The sequence below is a fragment of the Colobus angolensis genome, unplaced genomic scaffold (genome assembly GCF_000951035.1).
Source record: "Colobus angolensis palliatus isolate OR3802 unplaced genomic scaffold, Cang.pa_1.0 Scaffold9, whole genome shotgun sequence".
Classification (NCBI taxonomy): Eukaryota; Metazoa; Chordata; class Mammalia; order Primates; family Cercopithecidae; genus Colobus; species Colobus angolensis.
This window is the reverse complement of record NW_012122931.1, coordinates 2,687,351-2,700,330: the sequence shown is the minus strand read 5'-3', so window position 1 is coordinate 2,700,330 and position 12,980 is coordinate 2,687,351. Positions and strand designations below refer to the sequence as shown.

At 42.9% G+C, this 12,980-nt stretch overlaps 1 protein-coding gene across 3 annotated transcripts in view; it reads right to left on the bottom strand.

Annotated features, from left to right (window-relative positions):
- Positions 1-12,980, bottom strand: part of MED27 (mediator complex subunit 27) — a 217,276-nt gene that overhangs the window by 77,564 nt on the left and 126,732 nt on the right. The gene's annotated exons all lie outside the window — the stretch shown is intronic.

Sequence of the window (12,980 nt, the reverse complement as noted above, 5' to 3'; positions counted from 1 at the left end):
CTTGCATTTCTATTTTGCCTTTCCTTTTTTTCTTTTTTTGAGACTGAGTCTTGCTCTATTGCCCAGGCTGGAGTGCAGTGGTGCTATCTCAGCTCACTGCAACCTCCGCCTCCCAGGTTCAAGCGATTCTCATGCCTCAGCCTCCCAAGTAGCTGGGATTACAGGCGCCCACCACCACTTCTGGCTAATTTTTGTATTTTTAGTAGAGACGGGTTTCACCATGTTGGCCAGGCTGGTCTCAAACTCCTGACCTCAAGTGATTCGCCTGCCTCAGTCTCCCAAAGTGCTGGGATTACAGGCGAGAGCCATGCACTCAGCCCTGTTTTGCCTTTTCATTTGATTAGTTTTCTATGTATCTGTTACAGTTTTATTCCTAAACTCTCTACCTGACTCTTACTCCAAACATATCAGGCAAGCTATCAGCTTCATGTTTTCCTTGGAGATATCCCACCAAAAGGGAATCCTCTGTTCTTATAGCCCAGATGAAACCTGTATCTCTTAAGATTTAATAATAATTGAGGTCAGTGACATTAAGGACTGAGCATGAGAACTGGCACATATAAAGGACTCAAAAATTGTAAGTGCCCTGATTGGTAGTTCTACCACTTATACCATGGGCCAATTCTGCAAAAATGCCCTCTCTTACTGGGATAAATTCTTCCCTACAGTGGTAGCGCATTGTGAAGACATCAGCCCATAGCACCGAGTAGGGTCTGGCTCAGGTCCTTCGAGAACAAAATCATACAAGAATTTGTGTTCACCATCCAATCACACTGGACACAAAGAGGATGTATAATATAATAGCTGACATGTAAAACTATCTATTAAGGATTTTACATTGGATTTCATATCCATTGGCTACGACAAATTAAATTACATGTCCATTAAGTCAGGGACATATAAAAGGTGTATTCTCTTGGGGTAAGAGGAAGATTAGTTCTCTGTTCACAACATGAAAAGATTTTAGTTTGAACCTGGGGCTCATGAGAGATAGCAGAAAACATAATGCCATTTGTTAAAAAGCGAACATCACATGCCAGCTCTGAAAGTCAGAAAGCGACCCTCCCTATTCTCTAAGGAAAGCCTATCAGGTTTTCCTTAGACAATGTGATGTCGAGTTTTAAAACTTTAAGCTGAAGAAGGAGAAAAATTAGAGAGGGCCCTGTGATAAACAACGACAACAGTAAGCAGACTGCAGCAGAGATGAGTGAGAAGGCGCGGAGATGCACTGAAGGGTATTTGCTCCTGGAGAAAAGAAGGCCAAGGGAGACTTTGATATTCTTCAAGTACATGAATGCCTTTTATGAACTCAGTACCAAATAGCATCTCCCATCTCTCGAAAGCACCATACTGTGAGGATATGGTACCAAAAAGTGAACTTGCTCAGAAAGAATGAGAGGCACTTCTTAAAGGCAAGGCCCCATTCTGCTGAATTTTTTTTTTTGAGATGGAGTCTCCCTCTGTTACCCAGGCTGGAGTGCAGTGGCAGAATCTCAGCTCACTGCAAGCTCCGCCTCCCGGGTTTACACCATTCTCTGTCTCAGCCTCCCGAGTAGCTGGGACTACAGGTGCCCACCACTATGCCCGGCTAATTTTTTTGTATTTTTAGTAGAGACGGAGTTTCACCGTGTTAGCCAGGACGGTCTCGATCTCCTGACCTCGTGATTCACCCGCCTCAGCCTCCCAAAGTACTGGGATTACAGGCGTGAGCCACCGCGCCCGGCCTCTGCTGATTTTTTAATGGTTTAATAAACAATCTTTTCTGGATGGCTAAGACACAGGCTGACCACACATCATGTCCCGTGGTTCCTTCTAGATTTACAGCATCATGACACACAATCTTGGATCTAAGCTTAAATGCTACAAAAGGGGTGAGAAGTGAAGAGAAGAGGAAATGAACTCATTTTTCATCATTGCCTGACGTTTCTTGAAATGGTGAAGGCACATGACAAAAACATCATGCCTAAAGTTTATACCAGGTCATTGGAAACATTCCTGCACGTATATACTTCTTTTCTAAATCTGTATGTGTGGTTTAAACCCAGTTGCTTCCGACTCAGCAGGAAGCAAACATCCACTGTCCTGCGTGAATGGAGGTCATTGCTAAGTATATGCTAATGGGGAGGAGGATAGGCGATGTCTTCTGAACTGATCCTCAATCAATAGCCATCATAGCTCTGGACAGCAGAAAGCAGATGAATATGCAGATCTTCAGCACAAAGGGAACATCGTAATTTGCTTTCCCTTGTACCTTTCACCTTGAAGGCATCAAGATACATTCTGGAAAACTAGTTTCCTTAGGAGGCTAGAAAAATAAAGAAATTAGGTGGGTTAAGTGATGATCCCAGGTCAAGCAAAAAGCCAGAAACCAAGCTCAGTGTGTAGATTTCTAGAATTCCATGCCAACTACCTAACTCAGCTTGCTTTTAGTAAGGGCCAGAGTTCTAATGGGCAAACAACGGTTCCTGGCCATTTTTGATTCCTTTACTGGTGAGATTTTTACCTCTAAGAAAAGTCAATGGCAAAAGAAAAATAAGTTCCTAGGGAAAATATCTGCTGTAGGCACAGGTAAGTGAAGAGATCCAGGTGGGTTTCGTTGTTCTTGTCTTCTTGTTTCTTCCCCAACCCGCGACCTTAGACAAAGCTCAGCAAACTCAAAGACTGTAGGAAGCAAAAATGCATTTTCAGGAGATTGTTTTCCATTCACATGCCTAACACAAAGGAGATGCAAATTTCTTTTCTACAGGTGACATTATGTATTTGCCAAAAAGGGAAAGAGAGAAAGTCAGCTGCATCTTTAGCTGAGGAAAACAATGTCTAAATTCGCGAGGCAAAAATCAAAACACTTCATTTTCAAACAGACCCAACCTTCGAAACACAAATCAACCACTAGTGACTTGACAGAAATAAGGAAAGCTTGGAGGCTCAAATTAAAAATCTAGAGACAAAAATGACACTCTTTTTTCGCTGAGGGAGGGAGTGTTGGTATGGGAGGTGGTCTCTGGCAGTACTCTCTGACTGTTGCCTCCCGAGACAGTGAGCACTGCTAGCGTCTGCAGCGGGCTCTGCAGTGTGGCGCCCCACTTTGAGAGCAGGGCTAAGGACAGGTAGGAACAGCGTGCTCCCCTCCTACACTTCCACCATATGTTACACCCTGTTCTGTGGCAGAATCAAATTACTTTAATTTTTACCTTTGGAATATAGGCAAACAAGCAGTAACACAGCAGTGGTGACTAGTTTACACTTGAGCAGACGCGGCACGGAAAGACATTAATTTAGTGCCAAATTGAGCAGTGAGTCACAATTTGCACATATCTGTCAACCTGTTAACAGGGTAATAACTTGGAAAGACTGCTGTTCCTATTTACATTACAGAAGCCTTTCGAAAATGGAGAGCTGCTTGGTTCTCCTTCTTGAAGTATTTGGTCAATGAGCTGGCTTGATGGTCCAAGAACTGGGCTAGAAACACAAACTTCTAGAAATTACAGATTCAAATCAAGGTATGATCCATAACTTCAGTATGTTCAGATAGAGAACGAACTTTTAAACAACCAGAGCATTCTGTTTCCCTGTCCTTTGCCCCAGCTGCGGTCAGACTCTCAACGGTTTCCAACCCATTTTTTCCCAGCCCAACCCAACCATCTCTTCCTGAAGGACAGCTTCAGTCTCAACTGCCTCAACATCTCCACTGCATCAGAAACAATCCAACCATTCTCAAATGGCTAAAATGGATTTCAAGAGCCCTATACTTTTGTTCACTTCTAATTTTCTTCAAGTAGCCCAGCTTGCTCCTTTCAATGGCCTTAGTCTGAGAATTAAAGAACACCAGGACCTCAGAGGTCCTCTTATCCACTGTCCCCAACAATTTAGGGTTTTAACAGCATCTCCAACAGGTGGTCTGCATAAATACCCCCCATCACCACCTCATGAGGCAACCCCTTGCATTGTTTGACATCTGATTGTTTCAAATCCACTTACTAGTATCTGCACCCAATCATCCTACTTTAGCCTTTAGAATGACACACAAATATTTCCTCCAAAACCTAAAGGCTTTCTGGGGTCCATGAATGGACTTTATAAAAGACTGCTGGGTTTTCTGATTTCTTTCATCAGTGGTTTTTAGTCTTTTTTCTTTGAGACGGAGTCTTGCTCTGTCACCCAGGCTGGAATGCAGTGGCGCAATCTCAGCTCACTGAAACCTCTGCCTTCTGGGTTCAAGTGATTCTCCCTCCTGCCTCAGCCTCGCAAGTAGCTGGGATAACAGGCACCTGCCATCATGCCCAGCTAATTTTTGTATTTTTAGTAGAGACAGGGTTTCATCATGTTGGCCAGGCTGGTCTCCAACTCCTGACCTCAAGTGATCCGCTTGCCTCTGCCTCCCAAAGTGCTGGGATTACAGGTGTGAGCCACTGCGCCTGGCTGGTTCTTAGTCTTTCTTGGGTCACAGATCCCTTGAAGAAGGTATGAAAATTAAAACACATGTCTGTACAACATTTTATATACAAATTCCTGCAGTTCATAGACCTTTAAAGTCCACAAGTATCCCTGTTTTAGCCCTGTTCTAGAACTGTGGTCCCTGGTTTGCTTTTTTTTCTGAATGGTTAACTTTTGTTTTTCAATAAAGCTATTTTTATTAAAAATATATATATTTATATATTTGTTGCAGCCCAGAAGTGAACATAACTGAAATGGCATAAGGAGTACAAAGAATCTACTAATTCTTATCGTCTTTAAATCATGTTTCTGTGATAGAGCTGTGGGCTAGTTTTTGTTTATTTTTTAATTGACAAGTAAAGATTGTATATATTTATCATGTACAACCTGTTGTTTTGAAATATGCATATATTGTGGAATGGTTAAATCAAGCTAATCAGCACATACACTGCCTCACATATTTAGCATTTTTTTCATGTGTGGTGAGAACACCTAAAATCCACTGTCTTAGCAATTTTCAAGAGTATAATACATTATTATTAACTATAGCTACCATGTTATACAATAGATCTCTTGAATTTATTCCTCTTACCTACTTGAAATTTTGTATCTTTTGATCAGTATCTCTCCCCAACCCCCACACTAAGCCCTTGGTAACTACCATTCTACTCTCTACTTCTATGAGTTCAACTTTTTTAGATTCCACATAGAAGCGAGATCATGGCCAGGTGCAGTGGCTTATGCCTACAATCCTAACACTGAGAAGCCAAGGCAGGAAGACGGCTTGAGCTCAGGAGTTCGAGATCAGCCTGGGCAACATAGCAAGATCCTGTCTCTAAAAAAAAAAAAAAAAAATAGCTGGGTGTGGTGGTATGTGCCTATAGTCCCAGCTATGTGGGAAGCTGAGATGGGAGGATCGCCTGAGCCCAGGAGTTCAAGGGGGCAGTGAGCGGTGATTGTGCCACTGCATTCCAATTTGGGTGACAAATAAAACCCTATCTCTTTAAAAAAAAAAAAAAGAGATCATGTAATATTTGTCTTTCTGTCCCTGGCTTATTTCATTTAACACAATGTCCTCTAGGTTCATCCATGTTGTTGTAAATGACAAGATTTCCTTCTTTTTCAGGCTGAATGGTATTCCACTGTGTATATACAACACATTTTCTCTACTCATTCATCCACTAATAGACAGTTAGGCTGATTCCATATCTTGGCTATTGTGAACAATATTGCAATGAACATAGAGATGGGGACGTCTCTTTGACACACTGACTTCATTCCTATGGACATATACCCAGTAGTGGAACTGCTGAGTCATATGGTAGTTCCAGTTTCAACATTTTGAGGCACCGCCATACTATTTTCCATAATGGCTGTACTAATTTACAGTTCCGTCAACACTGTGTGAGGGTTCCCTTTTCTCCACATTCTTGCCAACATGTATCTTTTGTGTTTGTTTTTAAACACCTGCCTCTGACTGTTACTCATCCTTCCAACAAAAATCAAAGACCTACCTCTATGACTTTAGAGGTCATCTGATTGGGGTAACCACTTTTGCCCTCTAAAGCCACATTTCTCATGCTTGACACCCATGTCCTTGTTTGTATAAGCAAAGGGCTTCCGACTTTTTGTATCACTGTTAAGGCACAGCTCAGTGGTGAACTAAAATCTCAAGTACTAGGAGGGCCAAGGGGACCCTTTGCTCCAGCTGCAGTGACTGTTACAGCCTCATCTAGGTTTCTTCCACGTCCCTGAGCAGGCTCACTCTATCTTGGACACTGTGCTCACTCTATCTTGGACACTGTGCACACTCTTTCTGGAAGATTCTTCTCACAAATATTCTCACCCCCGTGCCTGGGTCATTCCTATTCATGCTTCTGTCTTTGAGTTTCATCTTAAATGATGCTTCCTCAGGGAAGTACCGTCTCACACTTCCCTTGGCACCCCATCAGTCAGTGTATCCCATTTTATCTCTTATGATACTTTTAAATTTGCTTTGTGCTCCTGTCCCCTTTGTCATTAAATAATTTTTTGAGTGACTATTTAACAACTAACTCCCCTACAGAATTCTATGGGAACCTATGACTGTCTTCTTTGATGCTGAATCCCAGCATCTTGCCACAGTGCCTGGCACCCACTAAGCATGCCTTAAATATTTCCTGAATGACTAGACTGTACATTAAAAGTAAGCCACATAGACCCAAATTAGGCCATTATAAAACAACTACAATGCAAAGTTCTCTTTAGCAGAGGAAGATGTGAGGTGTCAGGGGTTCATTACTTAGCCATCAAAAGTCACCAACAACAGCAACCAGAGAACTCCACAAAACAAACCTCAAAGAAAGCTGCAGAGATCCTTTATAGTCTTTCAGCTTAATATGCAGCTACAGAATCCCTGCATCTGTTTTAGTAGAAGCTCAGTGCCTCTTGGAAGCAAAACCTTCTAAGGAAGCACACTGTTATTGACATGCCAATTTTAAAATGTTGCTTTTAATGAACTAATTAATTCTGCAAAACATTAGTACAAAGATGCATGCTACCAAATTGGGATTACAATACCAAAATGATAACAAAACAGAATGTGGAAGACATTTCTAAAGATATCGCCTTTGCAAAACATTAATTTTTTACTCCACACATTCAAATACATTGCAAACTATTTGTTATTAAAACCTTAAAATAATTTACTGGACAGATGGCTTAGTTCTCTAAAGACTGACCCCCTCCTCAAAAGAAAAAAAAAAAAACACACACACACACAAATCCGGGCCCTAGCCAGTGATCCCATGTTAGTGTGATGCTTAGCAGCTCGAGCCGGATTTAAATAGCACTTACCCCACACAATGTGTAAAATACATGCTGTTCATTTTCTCCACCCGTACAAAATCTAAAAGTTAGGAATGCATATATTAATAGACCACCTTTTGGGGAAAAGGGTAATGCCCAGTAGATACCAAGAAGGGAATCATTTGCACGATCTGAAAATGATTTAAGATTTCCCTCCATACCTGTCCGCAGTGATGAGACTGAGAGGCCTTTGGCAGTGGGTGGAAACAGACGGGGGCTTGTTTAATTACTTCAGGAGATGAGACTGACTGAAACTACGACTATCGATCTTGAGATGCTGGAGAAAGAGATTGGAAGCTTAGTCCAATTTGCTTACTTCTCAGATTTATAAAATGTTTATATCATGGCTGTGAAAAATTTCTGATTATTTGCTCAAGAAAATCAAAAATACTTTCTAAACTGTACAACCAGGCTGGGCGCACTGGTTCACGCCTGTAATCCCAGCACTTTGGGAGGCCAAAGCAGGAGGATCACTTGAGGTCAGGAGTTTGAGACCAACATGGCCAATATCGTGAGACCCCGTCTCTACTAAAAATACATAAAAATTAGCAGGGCATGGTGGCACGTGCCTGTAATCTCAACTACTCAGGAGGCTGAGGCACGAGAATCGCTTGAACCCAGGAGGCGGAGGTTGCAGTGAGCCAAGATCACACTACTGCACTCCAGCCTGGGCAATAAAGACTCCGTCTCAAAAAAAAAAAAAAAAACAACAACAACCACCAACCAAACAAAAAACAAAACTGTACAACTAAAAGCAAGACTAGATGTACTGCAGGCAGAAATAAACACATTAGCTTAGATTTCCACACCACCTCTCACTACACACCCTTCTCATCCCAACACAACTGGCTACTTATCTACTGTGTTGTTCTCTTCCAATGAAAGACACTCAAAAACTTCAAGATCTCTTTATGGCAACTCAACACTTAGGCAGGCAGAGCTGGCAAGATTAGGAAGAGCTACTTCCTGGGAGGGAAATGGTGACCAAGCAGCAGTAGATGGGGAGCTTGATCCTGTCTTCTCCTTAGTAGCTCTTGAATTTTGAGCCATGTGAATATGTTACCTGAAGAAATGTAAGAGAATCACCCAGGCAAGCAAATAAAAGCTAACCCTCCATTTCCAGAAGTCGAAAGCAACACGCAAGGGCCCAGCACACACTGAAACGTATGAACCAACCTGCCTACCTTCTTCCTGCTACGGGGTGTCAAGTTGCCCTTTGAGGTCATGGGTATGTCATGGACTAGAACACGTGACAAATATCAGCATAAAATAGAATTATTCTTACACATGATTTAGCATGATTTAGAGAAGAATTGTTTACTAGTCCTACAGTATCTATTAATAAATATTTTTGAGTGCCTACTCCTCAACAACTGTGTTCTAGGAATGATATTAAGTACTAAGGATAGAAAACAATTATGGTAGCTGGTTCACAGCACACCTTGTGAGAGGGGAGGACGGCCGGGGCCCGAGCTTAGCCTTCCTGCTAGAGGAGGGCGAGTGACAGAGCAGGCACTGTTTTCCAGTTTTCAAAGCACTTTTACACCCTGTGCCTCACTCGATCGCTCACCAACTCTGGGAAGTAAGCAGGGCAAGCAGAAAACTCCTGTTTTACAAATGACAGAAAAAAGAAGTCTAAGTGACTTGCCCAGGAAGACACTATGGCTGAGAGGCAGAGCTGAGCCCAGAACCCACGTCTCTGGATTCCCCATTCTAGGGCTTTCTTACACACAGCAGTGTTTTTATCAGGTCTGTGAGGATTCCTTGGAAAAAGCAGGTTTCATTTTTGTCATTCTTCAGGCTTCTCATAGAACAACTGAGAAATCTTTTAGCAGTGTAGTAACAAAATGAAATCAATTGATGGTTTTCTTTCTTCCCAGTCATTTGGTAAATATTCATGCAGTGACTAAGTGAGCTCAGGGATGCAGTGATGAGTAAGGCAGTCTCTGCCTTCATAGGGTTTCCAGTTTCTTCAAGGCAGAAGGCTTGTCTCTGGAGAAACAGGACAACCAGGTTAAACTTCCTCAAGTTCTCCTGCTGAGTTTTTGATTTTGTGACTCTTAATTAATGTGCAAAGTTGGAAGGAAACAGGGAGGAGTGAAACAGTGAATACTTGCTTTGCATTTTATTTCATATTAATAACTAAAATATTAATATAATTAACAATTTCTAAATTTCTATTCTTCTTGCATTACAAATTTACTCAGATATCTTGTGGGTCCTGGTTTTCCCCTAAAACTTTTTTTTTTTTTTTTTTGAGACAGTTTCGCTCTGTCGCCCAGGCTGGAGTGCAGTGGCCGGATCTCAGCTCACTGCAAGCTCCACCTCCTGGGTTTACGCCATTCTCCTGCCTCAGCCTCCCCAGTAGCTGGGACTATAGGGGCCCGCCACCTCGCCTGGCTAGTTTTTTTTTTTGTATTTTTTAGTAGAGACAGGGTTTCACCATGATAGCCAGGATGGTCTCGATCTCCTGACCTCGTGATCCGCCTGTCTCGGCCTCCCAAAGTGCTGGGATTACAGGCTTGAGCCACCGTGCCCGGCCCCCCTAAAACATTTAAGCAACATATTAAGTTTTGGAAAGAATTTTAATGTCACTCAACATCTACCTGCTCTGCAAGCCCTTACATGTTTACGAGACAGAAAACAAAAACAAAAACAAAAAATACTCCTAATAATGAAACACCCATGTTGAGCTTTCCAGCAACACCAATTAATGATAGTTATTAAATCAGCCATTTCTGTCAGATTTGGTGAAATGGCGCTTGGAGCTCAGATAGGCAGTGAACTGAGACGCAACAATTCACATGGAGTGAAATCAAAGCAACCTGTGGGCAGCAGACATTCAACCAGGAGCTGGCGAGGGCAGATGATGCCTGCCTTCCCACATTCCAACGGCTTTCGTTCCCGTGCCCAGGTACGGCTGAGGACTGTCACTGTGGCACCTCTTGGCAACGCTCGGATGTGGTGACTGCTTCCAGTTACTCAGTTTGTCGCACAGGTGTAGAACCATTATTTCATTTCCACTTGATTTTTTTTAACGTCCCTGAGAATGTACACGGTAGATTTCACAAAAAGAAACGCCAAGGAGAACGATCACAATCACTGAACGACTTGTTCTAGCCATAACCATACATTAAAGCAAATGCACACTCAGAGTCAGAAACAGTCAACACATCTGAGGAAACCGCAGAACCCCTCCTGGGACAAACACGCTATTTGTTTGACAGTAAGTTTGATCTTCATTCATCAGACGATCAACTCCTTGAGGGGAGAGTCTGAGGCTCACGTCTTTAATTCCTGCAATAATTCTGCACATAATATATACTCAATAAATGTGGTGAACGGGACTGATTTAAGTAGACTGACACAAAGAGAAATAAAGATCCCAGAGTAAACAGAATTTTGTTCTGTAATTGTTTCTCCTACAAGTAGTAAAGATTTCTGAATCATGAAATGTCACCCAACAAAGTGAATAGACACAGTGAAGTTGTGCCCTTCCTCTCCCCCTTACTGACGGCACTACTGTAGGGCAGTTGGGTTATAAAGCGGGACTGAGATGATGACAAATGGAAAGTAACTCAAACAAAAACAGACCTTCCTGGGCGAGGTGCCTTGGCTGGAGCTCCAGGAGTTTTTCCCACCTCAGGACTCATCCCCCAACCTCTTAAGTGAATTGCCTTCAGGTGGCTGCTGAACGGAACCTTCAGTAGAGAAGCCTTCTCCAAGGCCCTCAAATGTACATCAGCCAAGTATCATCAATCACGGTACCCTTCCCCTGTTCTTCATAGTACACATCACAGTCTATCTCACATATCTGGGGGAATGACTGTTTAATGTTTACTTTGCCCACTAGACTGATAACTCCACAGGGGGAAGGCACAGGCCATCTTTCTCCCTGCCATCAGCCCCCAGCACACTGTCCAGCAAACAGCAGGCTCTCAATAGACAACTGACAAATGAATCATGCACATGGAGTCCTTACAACTACATTTAGCACAACAGAGTCTGAAGCTGGGGCTTAGGAATCACAGACACCTGGATGTTCAAGTTCTCACAGTGCCCTCATCTTGGACAAGTTACTTTAACCTCTCTAAGCTTTGGTATCCTTATCTGTGAAATAAGGATAACATCACAATCCTATTCACATAATCATTATGAGAAGTAAAGGAGTGAACACAGCACATAAAGCACTTAACACAAAATAGACAAATAATGGTATTAGCTGTTCCTTTTATGTGTACAAACACTGTCTTTTTCTGCACGAAAGGTTAGGAACTTCTGTTTGCATCTACAGAAATACAAAGCCTCCAAAAGTTAATTGCAGCCATGAAAACACCTGGAAGCATGAGCTTTAAAAGTAGGGATGTTTTTTCAGGTTTCTGGTCCATTTTACTACATCAATGCATTTCAGTTAGTAAGCACAGTTCTTTTCATTATTTTTCTAAGAAGGCCAATGAGAGAGTGGACAAACTGTTCATATTTGGCATGATCCTGAAACGACCTAGTCAGGAAGTGGGCTGGAGTAAAGGGATCTGGCTTCTAGAATAGGGACTGTGCTGGAGAGCTTTTGTTTGTCCCTCTGCCATCCCGCACTGTGCCCCAGGAGGCTGGCCTACACACAGATTACAACAACAAGCCTTTTTGCTCTGTGGCTTCCAGCTGTGTTCTGACCAATACTAGGCACTGGCTGGAGACTCAGAGGGCAGGAGAAGCACGAGGCCAAGGGTCCTTGTCCTTGAGGGCCAGCTGTGACAACTCAGTAACAGCAAAACACCAATGACTCCAATCCCACAGCAGGAAAGGTCTGGTTCATCCCACTATTCAGCAGAGGCACCAGCAGCAAAGAGACATGGACTGGGGGGAAGCAGAAGTCACCCACGACCAGTGACATCACAGACTTTGTTACTGGTGGCAGCGGGGCAGCAGCAGCTATGTTTCATGTTCACTGTTTTTCCACCCCCTGCCCTACTACCTTATGTAAAGAGCACTGGGTGGGAAATGACCAGAGCCTTCACCCTCTCCAGACCCACCCTCTCTGCAGTGGTCTGTGCCCAAAAAGCTGACCCAAGTGGACTGCATCCATGGGCTCCTTTGCCCTCTGGCTGAGTTTGGCCAAAAATGTGGAAGGTGGAAAAGCAGCGAGGTCAGGGTATGTATCCTGCCTGCCAAGTCCCCAGGAACTGGCTGCATCTCTCATCACAGCTCTGTCAGGATCCCTCTCCACACAGCTCTCTCTCTCACTCTGGGCTCCAGTAACTATGCCCTCCTCTTACCACTGGGGGAAGGACAGTAACAGCTCCACCCATGGGCACTAGCCCAGGTGCTGCCCTAGTGCCCTATGGGTTCCCTATACCCTGCCCACACCTTTGGAAACAGTCCCTTTATTAAAGTCTCCTCAATCTGGAAATCGTTCCCTTGGACAAATTTCTTCTTAGAACAAAAAGTTCTTCCTAAATAAAACACATGACATTAAAACCAACCCTGCTAGAGTAAGAAACACGATAAATTGAAGACTATTTAAACCAACTGAAGGTAACAGTGATATAAATATTCTAGATTAGTAATGAAACAAAATTTACATGCACTCTGCTTAACTGAACAACATTCATTTAATAATTTTTTCCCCCTGGAGTATTTTAACTGTGGATGTGGCTAGTTTAGAAATTTAAGACATCCAAACAGGATAATGGAAGGATCTG